General features: G+C 38.5%; 1 protein-coding gene and 1 pseudogene across 2 annotated transcripts in view; one reads left to right on the top strand and one right to left on the bottom strand.

Annotated features, from left to right (window-relative positions):
• LOC139937983 (uncharacterized) overlaps nt 1-23,684 on the top strand; it is a 157,085-nt gene that overhangs the window by 24,665 nt on the left and 108,736 nt on the right. The window lies entirely within an intron of this gene.
• Nucleotides 98-4,488, bottom strand: LOC139937985 (monocarboxylate transporter 12-like; annotated as a pseudogene).

Genomic DNA, 23,684 nt, shown 5'->3' with positions numbered 1-23,684 from the left:
TGTTTATGAGTGCAATGGTGCGAATATATTCATGAGTTGAAAGATGGAATGTTCTATTCAACGAGGCGGAGCCGAGTTGACTGGAACATTTCAGCTTTCAACGAATGAACATATTCGCACCATTGCACGAATGAAAAACATTCATTATTTGTTTTATATAACATCCAAGTAGATCTTTGTCATTTTGATTGAAAGATACAACTTTCAAAACAAACAAAGCGTAGGCCTATACAATTTTTAATTGTAGAAGCCGAATGCTAGTAATTTTACTAATTTGTATGCCTTGCAGTAACACTGCTGCAGCGTAACCAAAGGCACGCGCACGCAGTGATGTTTTTACTCAGCTTTTTTGTTCCATCCGAAAAGTACCATTGCACGCTGGCAGCGTGCAATGGTACTTTTCGGATGGAACGAAAAAGCACGGTGAGTGACTCAGCGTGCAATGGTACTTTTATTTGCTATCACGTGACGGACAATCCTCCAATCAAATGGCAAGGATCTGCTTGGGTGTTATATAATATAAAACATTGTGAAAAACAGCTCCCTCTGAAGTGACGTAGTTTTCGAAAAAGAAGTTATTTTCACGAATTTGATTTCGATACCTCAGATTTAAAACTTGAGGTGTCGAAATCAAGCATCTGAAAGCAGACAACTTTGTGTGACCATGGTGCGACAAGGGTGTTTTTTCTTTCATTAATAGTTTTGTTATTGTCTGCATATGTTGAGATACACCAGACTAGTCTTTGACAATTACCAATAGTGTCAACTGTCTTTAAGACATTCCCATTTTGATATAACCTTTTTTTCTTCTCGTCACTACAGGAAAACTTCCGTGGGCAAGTGGTCAACATATCATCTGTTCATCGGTGGAGGACTTTTATTCAAGATCTTAAGCAGTGGAGTCATATTAATGACAGGTATGTAATTATGTCTTGCATATCCGTTCTCTCGCATTGTTCCTAAAGCTTAGGCCTAACGATCCGTAAAAACAATATCGCTTATTATGGGTTTTTGGTAGCTTTTGTAGATCAAGAGTGTTTGGCCAAGACATGAATCCCTACACACTGTGTATAAAGATGTTTGCAATATAATTTTCTTGTGGAAGTTTCAGCTTGATGAGTCGTCTCGTATTTGAGAAAATAGGTGAACATCACAGAGCAAGTGTTCCGTCGAACATGTACATGCTAAAATAGTTTGGGTCTCAATGAGCCTCAGGCCGACCCGTCACCCGTTAACCCAACCGAATCCTCGGCAGCGCAATCAGCGTCAATACGCTCGTTGCTTACGGGGACTTTGTGACATTTCCGTCATTTCCATAGCGACACTGTAAACTTAGGGAGGGGTAAGGGGGTTGGAGACAAAAATATGATAAGGGGACAATGTGGTGAGGAGTCAGACCCTGGTGTCAGATCTTTATAGATCTGTTGTAGCTTCAAGTTTGTACACTGTACTACTTAGATATAAGAAAGTGAAGTGCCCCAATGCTAGATAAAGGCGTGCACCAACATCGTTGGTTTTGTCTTCTTTCTCGGGCGAGGTTTGAGGCTCAGTTGGTTGATGGTCAATCAGAAGATTCGTAGCTAACATCAACCTCCGTGTTCTCGTTTCGTTATTTGATCATATATGATGAACAATGGGATGGAAATCAGCATGATGCCGCTGTACATGATGAGAGCCGCTTGAAAACTTCCTGTCCACTCGTAGATCAATCCTTAAAAGCAAAACAATGGAAAAATCATAACATTATTGTTCTAAGGTGCTGTAGTAATTGTTAGTGTAAAATGTCATAGAGTGCCCGTCAATTGTGCCTTCCTCCAACGGTGTCTTTAAAAAAGTCCCCATAGCAGAACTTAAGAGGTGTGTTCCTTTTGGGATGGAGAAACGTCGCTCTGGTCATTTTGTTAGGCTGCAGGACCTGCCATCAGAAGGTCTCGGGTTCGAATCCGTCAATAGCTAACGGTTGATTTCACAATGACTAAATCAAGTATTGTCTATATAGTTTAATTTGTTTATTTTGCAGTTCTTTTTCATGATCGGTGTCACTTAGACGAGTTGGGGTGAGGTTATTTCGACCATATCACATTTAAAGTTGTAAAACTGTGTGATACTAAGTACAAACCTGTTAGCAATCCACTTGCCATCGCAGAAAATCCATTTATAAGCGCTTGCCAGGCCATTACAGCTACCAGCCGGTCAACAGACGTCAGAAACCGTACCAGGACATCGCGTGTCTGCGATACAATACCATGTCCCATTCCAAGTAACCCCGTCACGATCATCTGCAGCGGGAACAGTATCATGAAAGCTTCGGTGAGGTACGAGGCAACCATGAGGACGCAGCCAAGATAAACCCAGCTGCATGCATGAAGCTTACATCGGGTGCAATCCAACAGAGGAGCTATAAACTTGCCGAGGAATTTTCCAATCCCGAAGGTTGTTGGTAACAGTGAAGCTTGGTTACTGCTCAGCCCCTGGAATATACCGTGTGACACCATGTACACTACCCACCCACTGAAGCAGAAATGAACTGAGGTCATGGCTGCGGTTAGAAATATGAATTTTCTGTTTGCCAGTACGTCAACATCCATAGATGTAAAGAAACGCTGGATGTTCCCCTTTAGTATTAGAAACTTTCCCCGGTGAGATTTGGACGAAGGAATGTCGTCTCCGTCCGTTGCATGGTTTGGTACCTTTTGGTACTGTTCTGTATCTGTTGGTGATGCTACTTCAGGAGCTTTTAGCAAGGCGCCACATACTACAATGTTGGAAGTAATACCACCCATTATTAGCATGGTTCCACGCCAGCCGTATGTATCCAGTAGTATCTGTGTCAGGGGACCATACACGACCATCGAGATTGGTATACTTGATGATGCTACTGCAACAGCTACAGAATAGTTCTCACTGAAGCAGGACGCAAGAGCACCATTGCATGGGAAAGTACTTAAAGCTTTACCAAGACCTAGAAACAAAAAGAATAACTGACATTAGCAGTACGTCTCAGCTGATCAAGACAGTAAGTCTGGTTTCATGCTCAAACATTCTGATAGGAGGAACTAGGTCGGACACACTGGTGGCACATTTACCATGAACATATCTGTAGAACAGACTAAGGCTGCCTACAGACGATGGTAAAGAGTTTGTAACGTTGATCCAAACACCTAACCAACAAGGTTAACAATACTTGCCCCCTGAAAGGTTCTAATGAAGCCTTGAAACAAAATAAGAAGGGTGGTCCTGCAGTACAAGTTAAGTCTGTTTGAATTCTTACCGGATAGAATGACAATAGAAAGTGTTAACTGTAACACTGTGGTCGACTGCGAGCCGACGATGAAGCCAGCCGACCCCAGTACTCCACCGACGATAACAACACAGCGTCCTGCTGCTAACGAGACGATCAATGCTGGCAACAAAAGACCTGCATCCAAACAGTAATGAATCCACTATAAACAAGAAAGATTAAGTTATGATATCCACTTCCCAAAATAACATGCTTGCGGCGACTGCCGCATTAATCATAAAGCGCCGGTATCCACAAAAAGTGCTTCAATAACCAAGTTCAATAAACACACTGGCCTCTATAAACGCTTCATATGTATCAATGACACTTAAAAAGGTAGACACATTTTTAAGCACAACAAATTATCATGAGGGTGTCTTCAGCAGTACAGTAAACAAATATTTTTATTTTACACAAAAAATGTTGAGCACTCGTCTCTGTACCAAACTTAACTCAAACTGGTCTTTGCAAGCATTGGATTAATTTACGTGGTCATTTTAATACTGATTGAACGTGAAAATGGAAATGCAAAGGTCAATTTAGATCGTCTTCCTTTCTATATGCAGCCTTCGTGATTAAAAATAAATGCACTGCCAGACACAACGGGGCGAACCAATTTGCTTTGCGAAAAGTGTGTTCTAGCTGGTGTCTTTCACCTGCCTTGATAGTTTTTTTTGTATAGCAACACACGGGACCTAAAGCTTTAGGGTCCGATCCGAAGGACGAAGCAATGGTTAAGTATCTTGCTTAAGGACACAGTGTCACGACCGGGACTCGAGCCCGTACTCTGCTGATTAGATACACCAAAGCTTCAATTACGTGCTCTTAATCGCTCGGCCGCACACTTCCCCACCCCACCACCACCCATCCCCACCCATCACCCACCCCTACTTGTCTATCAATATACAGTTAAAGCTAAAGACTGTAAGACCTGTAATAATAAGTATCCTACCGGAGAGGAAACTCATAGAGTTATACAGAACGGCCATCCACCCAATGATCCACACGTCAGTATTGAAGTCATTCTGCATGGCTAGGAGTAGGACACCAAGAGCCTTCAGATTTCCGTACGTGACGAAAAGGGAGACAAATGTTGCGCCCACAACGACCCAACCCCCGGGGTCCCTGTCCTGGTAATGAACTCGTCTTCGTTGAGAAGCCATAAAGCACAGCCCGAGTTGCTCAATTTATAAAAAGCACCTACTCGAACAAAATGCACCTACTTAACTGCCTGCTGGACTGCGTTATACATTGTACATGTACATATTGTACCATCCACTTTTGTGTGTAAACAACTACTTCGACTACTTCGAAGCCAGTTAACAAAAGCCAGCTCCTCTGGATTCAGTCAGCCATCTGCTTGCTATTGTATGGGTTCACGCACTGATGACCTGCTTCATACTTCAACCATCTTCAACCATGGAGGAAGGAATAGAAGGAGCTCGAACGATCCGCAAAACCGCAGAGTAACAAAAGAATACCCTGACAATGTGACCAGTGGAAAAAGATAGGAGACCTCCAGCTGGACGGCCGATTAACGAGCAGGATTAGATTTCTTGGTACAGAACGTGCGGTACCGCCGCTCTGCACCGTTGCCTTGGTGTAAAGTTGAATCATTGGAGACAAGAATTGTGAATACACACAATTTCATTTACCATTTGTGGTGTTTCACTGAAACATCATGGCATATTTTTAACTTTCCGGTCACTAGCGGTGGTTCAAAATTTGGGTATTAGCACACGAGGGTGGTTGGTATTCAATTGTGTTTTTTCGATTTGGTGAACACAAGTGTACACAATTTTTATCAGGTCTCAAAAAAAATGTTTTTCTGTACTTCATGTATATCCATACGACATACGACACCATGGTTGAGTGAAGAACCAAGTGCGCACGCGCAAACTCACATACGCCAGTTCGCCCATTGTCTGTATAAGGTATGTCGGTGATTACGAGGTGTTGTTAAACGACACCGGTACCGCAGGTTCGACTTTTGAAGTCCCTTCGTTCGAGCTCCTCCATGCTTCAACTACACAAATGTAAGGATCAAATTCCGCAGATTTATTTTTGAACTACCCTTAAACACCACTCCTTCACTGTACATAGAGGTTGACAAATAGTGTGGGACGGCAGATTAGTGTAATTAGTGCACAAGAAATCCTACTGCGTGCACAAAAACCTACTCCTTTGATTTTGTAATCTTCACATGGGGTGTACATTTTCAGAATGGCTCAATCTTTTGTGTAGATCCAGGGAATATCTATTCATCGGTTATGACCATTAGGACAAGAATTCGGGTTTCAAATATTGTATTCGATAAACTTCCGGGATACAATTTGTCAACATATCCCTAAATCAGACGACATAATTCTGAGAAAAGTGGGTTACTCTGTACATGTTTGTAAGGGGTGTTTTGGTTTCATTTCTGGCTTTAAACGTTACACTGAATTCGGCATTTTGAATGACATACGTTTCCTCCGTAAATGTATTAAAAACACCGGACACTATTGGCAACACTGTCAAAAAACAGTTTTCTTACTTGGTGTATTTCAGCATTACATTAAATAACAAACCTGTGAAAAATTTAGCTCAAATGGTCGTCGAAGTTGCGAGATATTAATGGAGACAAAATACCCATGTCACACGAAGTTGTGTGCTTTCAGACGTTTAGTTGATTTTGAGACCCTCAAAATCTAAATCTGAGGTCTCAAAATCAAACTCGTGGAAAATAACTTCTTTCTCGAAAACTACGTTCAGAGGGAGCCGTTTCTCACAATGTTTTATACTATCAACAGCTCTCCATTACTCGTTATACCAAGTAAGGTTTTTTCGCTAATAACTAATTTGAGTAATTACCAATAGTGTCGAGTGCCTTTAAGACCCATTAGTTGATGAAACACAGTGACAGAAATATTGCAATAAAAAAGCTAGAAATGAACCAAATTTCCCCGTGTAAAAATGTACACACCTTACTTTCAGAACGGTAACATCCGTCGGAATGCAATGGCAATGCTCACCATATTACCGTGAGGAGAGACTTGTCATTTTTACCTCGCTCATATAATCATTAGGACTCAATCTAAATGTAAAATGAGCACACTTAAAAACTGACAATTTCCTTCCCTCTTTAAGAACACATTGTTATTACTCTTTCAATGCTTCATATCAGTCTAAACCTTGATCACGATGCAGCCATCTTGGTTCGTTCTTATTCAAATGTAACGAACCGAGACTGAAGGAGCAAATAGTCTGGTTCCCTTTTTTGTACGATGAATATTAGGCCGTGTCCGAAACGGCGACTTCGGCTACAGCTACGGCTAGATCGCGCGCGTCTGCTATTCTTCAACACTGGTAGACGCGCTGATCTAGACGTAGCTGTAGCCGAAGTCGTCGTTTCGGACACGGCCTTAGATTCCAGTTCCAATCTGCTACCCAAATGGGTGACAGAATGATAAAGGAGATGACTTCAGCTGTCAAATGTTTCATATCTTTTACTACACAAATGCCCCAGACTGTTGTGTCGTCTTATGGTCAAAACGATCTGAATGCGTGAAAAGGAGACCTGATTAATTTATTGGGAAAACAACTCTTGCGAATGGTGTTTTCATTTCATCGTCCCCATGAAAGAGTGAACAATAATTATCCCGCCACTACTTGGGAAGGTTCTTTTAAAGATGCTCCACTTCCGGCAATCGCCGAGACTAAATTTGATTATTTTACTCGTCTGCTTAATGGCAATAGACCAATCAAATCCCGTGGGGAGAAAATTTAATTCCCAGGTCTTGCCAGCCACGCGCGACGTTCTTTGGCCCATCACTCCGTATAAGAAAGCGTCTGCATGACTAGTAACGGTATAACCTTTGGTCATTGTTGCGCCATCAGTGTGTCCGACCTAGTTCATCCAATCAGAGTTTTTGAGCATAATAGGCTTTGCGTATATAGCGCCCTCATGCGAGTTAGTGCCCCAAACGCTTTCCTAACTTTTACCCACATAATGATTTTGTGTGTGAAAATACCAAGTTAAATGGGGGGGGGGGGGGGTGAATACCATACTTTTATTTTAACTGCAGATGTAATCCTGTCCAAAACATTCAATTCAATTCAATTCAATTCAATTCAATTCAATCAAACGTTTATTCCATACTCTTGTAGAAAAAAACAACACAATTGTGAGAATATAACTGTAACTGCTTCTCTTTCCCCAGTTGTAAATGTATACCTGTGAAGGCAGTGGTTAATTTAGCCGTTGGTGCGCTATACTTGACAGCACAGGCTGTATACTGGCAAGGGAGCAGAGAAGGCATGAGAAATGCAATAAATGGCCCAGGTACCGCGGGTAATTATCTTAAAGCGCCATAATGGTCATGCAGCGACGGATTCGAGTGCCATATATAAGCAGCCGATTGTTGATCTGACATTTATTTGTTAATAGCCAGCTTACACTTTTACTATTGATACATGATCTATGTAGGGACAGGGGCCTTTTGAATACAAACATATCAACAATATTTGCTCTGAATAATGATCTGCTTAAAAAACCTGTTTAGTTGGCATTGTGATCAGTCATAGTTATATTTATTAGCTTATGACAGGCAAAACCTTTATATTAACGCTTAATTGTACATAATATGTAATCTTTCCATTTGTCTGCCCTTTAACAGGGTTGTTATACCTTCTGTACGTGAATTCTTTGGCCACGACATGAATCCCTACTAACTGTGAATGAATATGTGTATTTGTAGTATCATTTGCCTGAAGAAGTTTCAACTTCATTAGACGTCATGTTTTTTGTTTGTTTTTTAGAACAAAGTGTGAAAACCTCAGCGCGATGTTTTCAAGAGAGTCGCGTAAAATCAGTATGCCTATCATACTGACACATATATTGTATACATGCAAAAATAATATTTGTCTCCTGAGACGAAACAAATTTTCTTGGGAGTGTTTAACTCATTTCTCACAAACAAAAGCAAGTAACATTTTACGGGAAGCTTTCTACCATCATTATCTTCAAACCGTGTCAGTTTAATGTAAATCTGTGGACATTGTGCTTTGTGTCGTGCAAAAAGCAAAACCCCTTAACACAGATTGTCAAAAACTCAAGATCGACCTGCCATATTTTTTTCTGAAACAGCACTTCACTTTCGTCCAGGTTATTACAGAATTATAAAAGCTAGAACGGTTAAAGGTAACTGTTATCCAATTTAGCTTACGCAAGTGCAATAGGGAAATTAACATCAATATCTGCCTCAATAAGGAACACGTATTTTCACAATAGTTCACCTAAATACCCCAGAGAGAGAGATACAAGAGATCTAATGGATTCATCCGAATATGAAACCGAGCCACAATACTGAGGGCAGATTATGTCATAATATCTTCTTGATCTTTGACATTTTGTAAGATTACCCAACCGTATTTTAACTCTGATGTAACTTCACGTCAAACGTATTTTGTACATAGGGGACGATTTAAAGACACTGGACACTATTGGTAATTGTCAAAGACCAGTCTTCCCACTTGGTGTATCTCAACATATGCATAAAATAGCAAACCTGTGGAAATTTGAGCTCATATGGTCCTCGAAGTTGCGAGATAATAATGAAAGAAAAAAAAAACACTATTGTCACACGAAGTTGTGTGCTTTCAGTTGATTTCCAGACCTCATCAAAATCTAAATCTGAGGTCTCGAAATCAAACTCGTGGAAAATTCATCTTTCTCGAAAACTACATTACTTCAGAGGGAGCCGTTTCTCACAATGTTTTATACTATCAACAGCTCTCCTTTAATCGTTACCAAGTAAGTTTTTATGCTAAAAATTATTTTGAGTAATTAACAATAGTGTCTACTGCCTTCGAGTGTATCTGTCTTCACCCTTACAGTACAATACAATACAACACAATGGGTTTTTATATAGCGCCATTTCATTTAGACCACAGCGCTTTAGACAAACATTAGCAATGCAGATAATACAACAAATGAACAATAAAGCAATAAACAGACACTAAGTAAAAAGATGTTTTTTAAGTGCTTTCTTGAAAATAGGCAGTGAAACATTATACCCTTAACATTATAAAAGCACGTGCGTATGCAATTCAAGGAGATGGCTGTTATGAAATGAATTAAATTGACCTGGTACTTGTTCCATTTCATTATAATATTAATTTGTCATGAGCTAGCCTTCGAGACTTTTATCGAATTTGATATCAAACAAACTGATTCAATCAATCAACTCCATTTATTAGCAATCCTCATATTGTTATCACGCTTCATGTCGTCGTAACCATGGGGTTAAAACGAATGGTTCGATACATCAACAGAAAAATAAACAAATAGAGAAATTAACAAACAAGACAAATATATAAAAAGACCCACCAAAAAAAAAAAATAAAAAATAATAATAATAATAATAATAATAATAGTAGTAATAGCAGCAGCAGCAGCAGCAGCAGCAGCAGCAGCAGCAGCAGCAGCAGCAGCAGCAGCAGCAGTAGTAACAAAATAAATAAACATGTATAATTTATATAGTATCAATAGACAAATATGCTAAGGGAACATTTTTTTATATATTTTTTTCAACAAAACAGTTGCTGGCAGTGTAAGCATTTTATGTACTCCTACAGATACATAAACTTACAAATCTGTAGAAGTTTGAGATCGATCGGCCATCTGGGTCACGAGTAAATAAAAACCGATTACACATTTTGCATGGCATCGATTTAAAAACAAAAATGAATAAAACGCTCACTGAGTGATTAACTTCGAACGGGAATTTTTTTATTTTTGTATTTCTCATTAAATATGACATTTCAGACATAAATACTTCAAAGGACGTTTTCTACTATTGTCATATTTATTAGATAGGATTATTTTCATTTTTATATAATATAAAAAAAAAAAATTAAAGAAAAACTGCTTGCCCTTCCTATACCCACCGCACCCCAACGGAAAATGGTTAGTTTCGCCACTGGCTCTTTAAGGTTGAACCATAACCCTGACAATCCCTACAAATAACTTAAAGTTGCGGTAATATTCCCGTCAGATGAAGATGGGAGTAATTAATTCGTCGGTCATTCGAGAAGACAGTTGTCTTATCAGTTCGACCTATCGACTCTCGCTAACTGCCGATCCTGAAATCGATATCAAAGGAATCGAGATTTAATATGAAAGATATATGAAAAATATATGAGAGCAATCACCAGGCACTATTCGAGTCCTTACGGCGTGCAATGGATGGGCCATACGTTGGACGAACAGATAACATCACAATAAATATAGCTCCGATGCATCCAGCCTAATCCAGTAAACAAAATTGGCTTAAATTTGATTTTTAGTGCACGCAAATATATTAAACTCATTATTTTGTCCTTTTTTTTTTTCCTCTCTTTTTTTGCCGATGCCCACAGTAGCTTTGCAGAATTGGTAGCACCAATATTCAGATTGAAACCTTACCTCTTCCAAGTGGAGATAATTGTTAAGTGATGCGGGCCTAGCCGTAAAAATATAAATTATTTTCCTCATGCTTATAAACCCTTTCATGTACCGACCGGTCGCTGTTAGAGCGACCGGTTAAATTTTAATTTAAAGGCAGTGGACACTATTGGTAATTGTCAAAGACTAGCCTTCACAGTTGGTGTATCTCAACATATGCATAAAATAACAAACCTGTGAAAATTTGAGCTCAATCGGTCATCGAACTTGCGAGATAATAATGAAAGAAAGAAACACCCTTGTCACACGAAATTGTGTGCGTTTAGGTGGTTGATTTTGAGACCTCAAGTTCTAAACTTGAGGTTTTGAAATCAAATTCGTGGAAAATTACTTCTTTCTCGAAAACTATGTACTTCAGAGGGAGCCGTTTCTCACACAGTTTTATACCATCAACGTCTCCCCATTACTCATTACCAAGTAAAGTTTTATGCTAATAATTATTTTGAGTAATTACCAATAGTGTCCACTGCCTTTAACCCCTCCGAAACATGGCTGTAAAATCTCAGTTTTTAGAGTAGAAAACAAAACTGTTATAAGGTTGTTATTGTTTTTTCTTTTGTGTTTTGTTGGAGACGCCATTGGCAATTAGTATATCAATATATTGGGTCATTATGATCAATTTATCAACCAAATAAATGGTGCATGAAATGTTTTTGCCTCAAACTAATATAACGGAGTATAAAGTGTCTCCCGAACCGAAAATGATAAACGGCTCACATTTCTAGCTCACGAAGAAGACCAAGATTGCGAACTTTTCCAATTTAGCTCGTCTCAAGCATGGAAGAAAGCATGAAATAGGGTTGTGTTGTTGCAGTGAAAATGGAACACGTTTGTGTCCAATCGGCCGTTGGAATTTTTAGTGAAGAAAAGGTCAAGATAATAACAAGGGCCCAGTTTTATTATTCTATTGATTCGCTTGATTTGAGTTCTTCGTGAGATTTTTACGATTTGAATAGGCTAGACTTATATCTTTTTTAATATGCACGTTTGGGTTGATAGCTGATTCGGTGTTGTTACTACCGCGTATTGTAGGCAATTGGTCATCGAATGTGAAAGAAAAAACACCCTTGTCACACGAAGTTGTGTGCTTTCAGATGCTGGATTTCGAGACTTCAAATTTTTAATCTGAGGTGTCGAAATCAAATTTTTGGAAAATTACTTCTTTCTCGAAACCTACTTTACTTCAGAGGGAGCCGTTTCTCACAATGTGTTATACCATCAACCTCTCCCCATTACTCGTTACCAAGTAAGGTTTTATGCTAGTACTTATTTTGAGAAATTACCAATAGTGTCCACTGCTTTTAACTGAGCCTTGGCTCAACTTGATAAAGCAATACAATTCATGGTTTAAGTGATTTGGATTTTGACATTACACTTATTTTAGCATTTAGCTCAAATCATGACATCGAGACTGACTTTTCCAGGACGCTTCTGTCATTTACGGCTTAGGTGGAACATTAACATGGCTTACTCTTCGTTCACTGTTAAGTAAAGATTTCAGTGCTTGCACTGACCCATTGATTTATTAATATTAATAATAATAATAACAATACCAAAACTCATAGCGCCCTAATACTGTAAACATTCTCTAGGGGATTGAACATGTAAATATAGACAAACTAAAAAAATAAGAAAATACGGACTTGTAACAACGGGAGTACTAATTCGTAAAAACATTCAGCCAGTTATGTAAACAAACTTAATAAATAGAAATCCAGAAGTTTTAAACATGCAATTAGGTCTAAAATCTTAAATACAAAACATTATTACACATGCATATTAGGTTAAAAATGTACATGCCGATTCTAAGTCAATTGGGACTGATATAAACCCGTGGGCCTTTAAAAAAGAAAACCATCCCACGCCAGTCCGCCCTTTCGTAGACTTGACTCAGGTCACACTTTCGTAGAGTCATCGGTCGTTTGATAGCTCTTCGACGTACTGTATCTTTACCGTTGACTCGCTAGCACTAAACACGAAGTCTAACCCTTTCCAGGAATGTTGCACTTGTGAAGGGCCCATCCCAAATCAGGAAAGACACTTGATGTTGTATTTCCGTAGGTTATTTGACCTGTTTGCTCTTGAATGTACGATGTTTTCCTAAACCTCGCGAATAGAATTGTGTTTAAACTAATTGCGAAAGACTGTAATTAAGCAAAGCAAATTTGTATTTCGATGTTCATTAAAACTAAATCAGCATTAGAATTGTGATTTTCGAGGAGTGTTGCCTTTGTGAAGGGCCCACTAAAACCAGGAAAGACAAGCACTTGATGTTGTATTTCCGTAGGTCATTTGACCTGTTTGCTCTTTTCCGTCCGGCTCGCTGACCAAGGCGAGAGGGGATGAGGGGAGCAATCGGTCGGCACAATCTGATTATCTGTGCAAGGCACAGGCCGCAGTGTGCTTTGGTTCGGTCAGATACTACGCACATGGCTTCTTTATCTTGGCTGAAGGCCGGGGGCCGAGCCCACTGAATGACGTAGGGCCAGTGTGTGAAAACGTTTAAGTGAGAGATGAACATCAGAGGGAGATGATTGCTTAAGAAGTGCGAGTCAATTCCCTCAGGACTCCAGCGATTATTGGCAATTATTGCAAGTCGCATTACTTCTCTGTTTTAAAAATACGCATAATTTTCTTTTTAGATAGAGGGGTTTGTACAACAACACTGCCAATTCCTGTCTTTAGATTTTGTACGAAAATGTCGGGATACACCAAGTGGAGAATACATGCTCTTTGTCAATTAAGGTGTTCCAGGCCTGCCTGATATTTTACTGAGGCAACGGCGGCGAGTGCCCCCATGCCCCATGTTCATTGCCTTGGTGCCCTTGAAATGATCCAGCTGAAATTTACTATTTCCTCAAAGGGTGCCCTTACCAAGGAGAAAATGCATTGGTGCCCTTGCCCTTTCAAAGACGAAGCATGCATGACATGTGTACAGTGCCTTTAATATAGGGGGTAACGTTGGGAAAAGTGTATTCAATTTGCAATGTAGTCTGACAGATCAAAATAATTCCTCGATTCAGAAATCAACAAAGGACAGCATACGCACCGTATAGCTCTTAACCCTCAGAACGAAAAGGTCGGACGGTTTACACATTATTTTTAGCAGAGTGCGTTTTTCTTTATTTCCGGACTTGGAAGAAAAGAGTTTCCAAAAATAATACTCGTCTTGAACTTTAATAATTCCACCTGTAAAGGGGGTCGCTTATTTCACAGATCATAAGATTTGATCAAAACAACTCGTTTCGGGCGCCAAAAATAGTTTCAGTGCACACGTGTCTACGTCGAAAGTGACAGCTTTGAAAGTGCCAGACAATGGAAAATTACCACCCGCAATTATTAAAGGAACACGTTGCCTTGGACCGGTCGAGTTGGTCTTTAAATAGCGTTTATAACCGTTTGTTATAAAATGCATATGGTTAGAAAGATGTTTTAAAAGTAGAATATAATGATCCACACAAACACTCCTCGAAATTGCACGGTTTCGCCTCTACCTCGTCGACGAACACGGTCGGCCATTATGGTCGGCCATTTATGGGAGTCAATTTTTTGACTCACATAACTTTGATGGCCGACCGTGTTAGTTCGCAATGTAAAAAGAAAACCACGCAATTTTGAGTCAAAAATGTGTTGATCATTGTATTCTTCTTTTAAAACATCTTTCTAACTATATGCATTTTATAACAAACGGTTACAAACGCTTTTTATGGACCAACTCGATCGATCCAAGGCAACGCGTTCCTTTAAGGTATCATCTGTATGATATAAAGGTGGCTGTACGGGTTGAAATGGCTTAAAACCATTTGTAGGTCAAATGGTTGGCCATGAAATGAATCCATATACTCACTGTCAATGGAAATGTTTTGTAATGTAATTTATCTATAGAAGTTTCAGCATCATTATTTGTCACTTTTTGGAGAAGAAGAAAAATGAAAATTACAGACCAACGTTTTCGAAGAGTCGTTTCATTTGCGTGAAATTGTTTTACTGACTTCTCAAAAACTTTCACATGTTTGTTATTTTATGCCTATGTTGAGATGGGGAGAGATTGTGGTACAAAACATTGTGAGAAACGGCCCCCTCTGAAGTGCCATAGTTTTCGAGAAGGAAGTAATTTTCCACGAATTTGATTTCGAGACCTCAAGTTTAGAGCTTGAGGTCTCGAAATCAACCATCTAAACGCACACAACTTCGTGTGACAAGGGTGTTTTTTTCCATTATTATCTCGCAAGTTCGATGACCGATTGAGCTCAAATTTTCTCAGGTTTGTTATTTTATGCATCTGTGAGACATACCAACTGTGAAGGCTAGTCTTTGACAATTACCAAAAAGTGTCCACTGGCTTTAAGCCAAAATTGTCTACAGGTTGTTTATATTATGCATTGTTGGGATACACCAAGTGAAAATACTGGCATTTGACAATTACAAAACTTGTCATGTGCCTCTAAAGAGAGCTCTGCGGGGAACACCGGTTGCATGCCTTGTTATTCGTGATCTTAATACCTAGATGACTTCTTCATGTTTGTTTGAAATTCCATTTCTATCACTATTTTCCAGGGGGTTTTGGGTTTCATTTGTAGGTTGTTTACGGTCACCGTCTGAGTGTAAAGTGAAGTGCAATTAGAGAACGACAACGACGGGACGGGTGCTTTTAGTATTAAATTTTGTTCAATGCGAAGTATTGCTGGCGGGCGTGTGACGGAATCGATTTGTTCGGCGAAATTCGGTTAGGTTTGGTACTGAGACGAGTTAATCCATGACTCATTTAAAACCTAAAGGGGAATTAAATCAATCTGTTTCAATACAAGTTGAGATATACACGGTTATTATTTTTTGTTTGTCCTTTTTTTCATAGTGTAAAAAAAAAAAAAATTTTTTACTTGAGCGCTTAGAGGCTTCTCCTCCAGGTGTTTGGCGCTATATCAAATAATATGCTATTATCTGTATAGTACCATTGAAGGAATAACCATATAGTATTAATTTATTATAATAATGCTATTACTGTTTGGCTTTTATTTAGTCCCATATTAATCCAATACATGTACGTACAGCTTATATAAAACTTGCAAATACCGGTGCGATTCAAAATGTATTATCGTGATTTTTTTAAAGTCATTAAACTTTAGAAACTTCTGGGTCAGAATCTACCGAATTCCAGTCTTCGTGGGGCCTGACCAATTTCTGAGTCAGTATGACCCAGACTCGTGTCAAAATAACCTAGAAAGGGTCAACATCACGCAGAATCCAAGTCAATCCCTATTCTTAACCACTTACTGTGTCAGCCCGCGCAGAAATGGGTCAGGCCCCTCTGTGATTATTACAGAGTTTAGGTTATAAACAACTCCCAATTTCGTAGAAAAAACAACAACAAATGGAAGCATTAATTTCCCCAGTGAATACGCGGGCAACAAATTGTTTGTATTTGGAGGAACCATGTATATTATGCGGTTGGTGTTATCCATTTCACTTGTTTAATTTTTAGTGGACGATTTGGTGCTGCTAATGTATGCCTTTGGCTTGCTCCATTTCTTTCCTGGCAAGCTATTTAGCTCTGCAAACGATCCTGCGCGTCCATGTCGGTGTCTCGTGGGTGCCATTGAACGGCGATGATCTGTTGAAAAGGGGACAAATTTTATTTGGGCCCAATTTCATAGAGCTGCTAAGCACAAAAATTTGCTTAGCATGAAATTTCTTGTTAAAAACAGGATTTCCAACCAAATTTCCATTTGTTGCGTATTGCTTGTTACTGGTATTCAGCTTTTGTTTGCTTATCCTGAAAATTACGTGGAAATTCGGGTTGGTAATCCTGTTTTTATCTAGGAAGAAATGTCATGTTCAGCAAATTTTTGTGCTTAGCAGCTCTATGAAATTGGGCCCAGGTGCATTATTTTGGAGTAAGCGCACTATACCGACAAACGGGAACATGCAAGAACATCCCTGCAACCTTTCATTTGTTGATTGATTTGGTATGACCCAGATAACCTGAAGTCATGATATATAGATAGATAGATAGAAAGATAGATAAAATGGTTTATTAAAAAACTGTCCTCGCAGCACAAAGGCTGAATTACAACAATTTTACATAAATTTAAAATCTGAAATTAAATAGAAGGCAAATTGGTAATAAAAAAATTAAAAAATATGTGAAATAGTTAAGCCACTCCCCTAAATTTACACATTGAAAATTGCACATTGAAATTGAATTACTTTTACTCAAAAATGGTGTGACAATACAACAAAACAACAGACAAGAATTGAAAATGTTATAATCAAGAAAAACAAGCAAAAGACCAATTAAAATCTGAACATCAATTAGATTTTTATAAATGGAAGTTCAAGTTAACTTGCAATATCCCCAGCACGAATGATAAGGACAAGTTTAAAGTCGTTCTATAACGACTTCGGAGGTCGTTCAAACAACTTGCATGATATTATCTCATAGAACGATTTTTAAAACATTTAAAATGACTATTTTTATGAGTTTCAACTTGGCATCAATGCAGGTCACTGATGACACTGATAATGCGTGGGATAAAGAAGATGTACATTAAAACGCGTTTATAATGAGCTGTGTACAAAATCAGTTTCAACTTGGCACCAATGCGATTCCGTATTATTTTTCTGAAAGACAAAGGTTCACAAAATGAAACAAAAACCAAGTATATAGCGCGGCGCAAGTATAAGCGCGGCCCAAAACAAGTTTTGAAATGGTCAAACGGTTTCAAGAATTAGAAGTGTTCCAAACTGGTTCATAAAATAGAGTAGTGGGAGAAGGAGACGAGATTTTGCTGGAAGTCCCAATGTTAATTATTTATTTATTCATTTATTTATTTTTTATTTATTTCAAGATATTTAACGTGATACAAACATCAGCATAACGGCTGTTTTACAATTATGGTCAATGTGTGTTAAAAATGAGAATACGTAAAAACATCACTTAAAAACACACTTACAGTAAAACAAAAGATTTTATAGATTTTCAGGTTGTGGCTCATGGAATAAATTAGCCTTAATGACCAAATAAAATTACCCAAAGGAGTGACATAACCAAACAATACGGCAACTTAAAAACAGAGGATGCAAAGCGCGAGTCAACCGTGTTCTGCAAAATGTCTGTTTAAACTGTTAGAGAAAAAAATACTCCTGATGATGGCACAACAATATAGGCAGGATTTGTGAAAACGTGATTGGAATTCACTTTCCCCAAACAAACTCAAACTAAAAGGAATAAATCGGTTAATGGAAATATTAGTGAGCTCTCACGCAGTTCCGTTCGGATTACGAATTGTAAACACGAAGTACGAGACGTATGTAAGAGTTGCCTCATTACCGAGGGGATAACCCCCAGGGAGATCGGCTCATGGTTACCCATGGGTCGGGCTTGCGCGTCCTGTCTGCTGTTCACCATTACCGGACATTGTCGTGTGTAAATATCGCACAAATTCCCTTGTAAAGTGGCCTGTGTTTTGGACTCTTTTTGATGAATAAGAAGTTGAGAAAAGCATCTCCCTGGTAAATAGCAAAGGTCAGATGTTAGGGAATTCGGTTGAGCTGGACGGGGAAATCTTTCGAAAGTGAAAAGTCTGCAAATCAGAGATTTAATACAAATCTTTGGATCTATCATCCCTCCTCCCCTGCTCAGAAAAAAAAAACAATCATTGCGGGTCGTCCTCGATATCAAATTGATTGGTTTATCTCATTTAGTAGAACATTTATTTATCTTATTCCCTTGGGTTGAAACTGTTCTGAAGATCTTACGATCTGCATTTCAAACTTAAAATGTCGTGGTTCGGGAATCAAATGATATTCGAATAAAAGATCCTCGAATGTAAATCTTCTTATTAATGTTAGTACCGCAGCGATTTGGTTAATATTGACAATAAGCTACTTTTGTTTATAATTTTAACAAAACTAGAGATTGAGAGTTTGTGAACAAACTCAAGGTGTTCGGTTTCCGGGAGTAAAAGCCTGGATTAAAAAACAAATATTACACCTTGCTTTGTTCTCAAGATTTGTAATAAATGATTCAAATTGCAAAAACTGTCAAAACAACATGGTTACTCTAGTAAAAGTGTATGTTTGGTGACGTCATCGGTAATATTTGTTTTAATCAGACCTTTGCCAGACTTATATGCTGTGATGGTAAAGCATCAAAGGATGTATATTTCAACCTAAAAGGCAATAAACAACGCCCTTTCAAATCATTTCACAGTCACTTCCGGTTTAAACAGGTCAAAAGGTCAACGAAAGTTCACCAAAATATCCATTTCTGTAAAGTACGTAAAGCCCTTTCATATGATGTATAGATTGTCAAAATAGCTTATGTAGTTTAGGAAATATGAACTTAGGAAATATTGACGACTGTAGAAAAGACTGTAAGGGGCATGTATGTTTTAACCGCCTTGAACGAAGACTATTCTTCATGAAGCTTTTTCGCGCTCTATGGATGATCACTGGAGCGTGACTCTGCTGCACAGCTAATACACTACATGTTGTGTGTATGCCTACGTGCAATGTCTATGCACATACCAATGGGGATTTACGTTGTTCTTTAGACGTGAATTTTGAAATTTTCAACCTCGTTTTTGAGCCAGAAGACAACATCGAAATGGGGTCATGTCTGTGGGGCGTTTACGGAGTTTTCAATGACGATTCCGATGATGTTTTGATTGTAAGAATCCCTCATGTAGATCAAAAGTTATGATTTTTTGAATTCATAAACTTTGAATATTCATAACTCAACAATTGATGACGTCATTATGGCGTAACTCACACGGTTTCTTCTCCTAATAAATATCTAACTATGTGTGAAGTTTCAAGTTCATACGATGTTTGGAAAGATGTTTTTGTAGGGGGACAAGGGACGTACAGAAGAAGAAGAAGAAGAAGAAGAAGAAGTATCAATAAAAAAAAAAAACCGAACAAAAATAAGAGGTGTTCCGGGCTGTTGGCCCGAACACCTAAATATGAAATTTTGTGTCATGGAAATGTGGTACAAAATTTATATGGGCCTTAGGAGTCGGTCAAAATGTTCGCGTTCTGATTACATTATGATTTGTTTTCCCCATCGGCCTTGCAGGGCAGCAGTGTAGCAAAGGTACACGATATTCACAGCAGCCAAGATGACTGACATGATGACTGACACAAGTCTAAAAGGTACGTGCCAAAGTGGGATCAACATTAACTTATTTATCTCTTGACTAGCATCAGATTGTACCATTATTTCTGTTATTGACGACAATAGCAATCTGTGCTTTAAGCTTCCTGACGGGAATTTTGCCTTGAGAGTACGAATTAACGGCTTAAAAAACAGACAACTGTCTCGTTGTGACTGATCCACAGATTGAGCACCATTTGTGAGCCGTTTCACGACGGGATTCAATCCGTCAGTGTGTCTATAATAGCTGATAGTCCGTATGTGGTATTTTGTTATTATTATTTTAAAAATAGTATTGTTATGTATAAACAAAATGACCAGCAGCAGTAGCTGAAAGGGTCCCTTAACAATGGTAAAAAATATACGTACACGTAAAAATACAAACAATCACATATGAAAGGACAATAGTCAGAGTAAAACAGTACAACATTTACAAAACCCTCCATAATAACTATTACATTTTAAGCAGTTGGGGAAGGATAGATTTCCTGCAATTAATTGGTACAACGGTAAAATGTAAGAATATCAAAATACGAACAACATACAGACGACATGCAGGACAATACTGCATTGTTGTCGACCTATAAACTGTTTGAAGGACAACAAAAATGATAATGTCAAGGTATAGACAAATTGCAACAGCAGACAAGGAATAAAAAATAAAAATAATTAATTAGACCTCGAATTGGTGAAATCAAGCAAAATAACATATGAATTATGATTCGCCTTTTTAATAATGTAAAGGTCACTGATGGTACCGTTTATTCGTGGGATAACAAAATTGTACATACAAAAAGTGTTGATCATAATGAGCTGTGTACCAAATCAAATACTGCAAATCCTAAGCCTCAAAGCGCTTAACACGAAATAAAAATAAACTTCACGTAAAAACACAACACGTAACAGAAAGAACAGTCAAAACAGCATAGAAGAACAATTGTTATTAAAAATAAACAAAACCACAAAGAGCAAAACACATAAATAAATGGATACTCATACGAGATTAAGTAAATTAATTAACCGGAAAAAAATACTGGATGTGAGAGGTTGCCGGCACCTCGCCATTTACGTCGAGATCACCAGCATCTGGCGTACATAAAAATACTTTAAAATTAATATAAATTCTAGATAACAAGTCAATGTCTTAAGTTCAACGGTTTTGCCGCACTTTTTTACGATTTTTTGTCTAAATAAAGTCATAACCCTAATTTTAAAGAGTTTTTTTCATTAATTCTTTCTTTTAACAAACCCCTGGACTATTAAGAACAATAACAAAATGGAAGTACTGATTTTTGAAACAATCACCAGTTGCCTATTTTGGCGCACTTTGACCTTGACCTGTGACAGGAGTTGAACAAAGCTCATCAACTGTTGTGGAATATTCGTTGCAGACATCAACATTTACATTCGCATTCACATGAAGAATGAACCGTGATTTGGAAACCAAGATTTGTACGTGGACGTACACAATACCAGCTTTGAGTGATTGCCGAAAAGCAAACCAAATCACCATATTTATGAGAGCGATCCCTTTACTTCATCAAATCCCAAGTTTATTGACTTTTGACACCCCACATAAAAGGCCGGTACGATTGCAGTGTGGTTCAATAAGATTTGCTCCATACTGAAATACTTGTTGCGTACAGACTGGTGCACATGTGTCACCATAAACGTGATTTGGATATCAATCTGGGCCCAATTTCATGGCTCTGCTTTAACCGCCGAATTCTGCGCTTACGATCACGATTCCCCGCTTACGTGCAAGCGCTGAATTTCTGCGCTAGCCTTGTAAGCGTAAGATGCCTAGTATTTAGTAACGTAGAGAACGCACGCACAGATGCCAAAATTCGCCGCTAACCCGTTAAATAGGCTTGCCGTAAGCACAGAATTCCCTGCTTCCGTAAGCGCCGATTCTGTGCTTACGGTAAGCAGAGCCATGAAATTGGGCCCTGATATATGATACTTTTTTTTTGCTAGGATCTCTGTCCATGACCGTTGTAATTGATTCGTCAGAATTTAATCTCAATTTAATTTACAACACGGCAGGTTGAATTCAATTTACTAACTCCCTATGGCAGCTTGAAGTGCAAGGAAGATTCCAGACGTTGTTTTCATTTTTTTATGGTAGTTTAAAGATGAAACTTGAGTTCAATGCCCCTCTTGTGTTTTTACTCGGAACGTTTTTGAAGCAGCTCCAAGCTTGGTTTTGTACACATTTTCCAACTGTCGAACCGTTGACCTCTTGTTATCTCGCGTTAGAGGTCCCCAGTTTGATTGTGTATATCTTTACTCACTCCCATACGCCGTTGCTGTAGTGACTTAATGGTTTACATTATGTATAGTGGTTAGTTTGTGTTTTAATTGCTTCATAAGGGTGTTTTTTTTTCCTGAAAGTAACATGAAATTGATTTTGAACGTCAAGTGCAGCAAAATCAGTAACTGGCCGTAATTCAAATTAAAGTGAAATTATTTTAATATATTTTTTTTCTTCGATTCCGCCACGAACTATGCTAAACTGACTCTTGGTAAGGGGGTATAGGAGAACAACCATTTGGTTGGCTGAGTGATTAATTGGTAGGCACTCTATCTTTGAAGATGACGAGATGTCGGTAAATCACCGCCATTTCGTTTAAAAAGATTGTCCTAATCGTCAAAAAAATTTCCTAAAAATATGATCAATGTTCCATTTACTACATTTCCTTATAAGGAAAAACATTTCCTGCCATCTTAAATCACAGCCGTCGCCATTAAAAGTACAGCGCCTAAATGTCCCTAATCATCAAAAAACTGTCCTCAATAAAAATGATCAATGTTCCGTTTTTTACGTTTCCTTATAAGGACAAACCATTTCCTGTCATCTTACAAGCTCCTTCGTCTTACCATCTTGAGAATCAACTCTCTAGAGCATAAGACTGTCATTGAACCCACTTCCACACGTACCCCCCCCCCCCCCCCCATCATACTAACTGCCCCGGAGCAACACCGTGTGTGAAATCCTACTGTATGATGAGCACATACGCGACCTGTCCACGCGGCCCGTCCACGCCATGACCTAGTTAGACTTGATTCAAGTCCCTTTCTCGTGCAAGAGGTCCCTAAACATATCGCGCCAACTTGCAAACAAGCCGTATAGCAGTGTGCCTTAAAGCCAGTGGACACTATTGGTAATTGTCAAAGACCAGTCTTCTCACTTTGTGTATCTCAAGATATGCATAAAATAACAAATCTGTGAAAATTTGAGCTCAATTGGTCGTCGAAGTTGCGAGATAACTATGAAAGAAAAAACACCCATGTCAGACGATGTCGTGTGCTTTCATATGCTTGATTTTGAGACCCTCAAATTCCAAATCTTAGGTCTCGAAAATCAAATTCGTGGAAAATTACTTCTTTTTCTAAAACTATGTCACTTCAGAGGGAACCGTTTCTCACAAAGTTTTATAATCACCCCATTCCTCGTTACCAAGTGAGGTTTTATGGTAATAATTAATTTGAGTAATTACCAACAGTGTCCTCTGCCTTTAACCGTGTAAGGGTAGCACAGGTTGGGGTATGCCGGTCGCGCACAAGTTTTCTGACGTTTAGGCGATGGGAATGAAAATGATAGATATATAGATAAAACGGTTACTAATATAAAAAAAAAAACGGTCTTCGCAGTACAAAGGCTGAATTGCAACAATTTTACATTACAACAAATATAAGTTGGAATTAAATAGAAGGCTCATGGAACCCTTTTAATTGAACCACAATTTGAAATTTAAAAT

This window comes from Asterias amurensis, chromosome 6 (assembly GCF_032118995.1).
Source record: "Asterias amurensis chromosome 6, ASM3211899v1".
NCBI lineage: Eukaryota > Metazoa > Echinodermata > Asteroidea > Forcipulatida > Asteriidae > Asterias > Asterias amurensis.
This window is presented reverse-complemented; position numbering and strand designations above follow the sequence as displayed.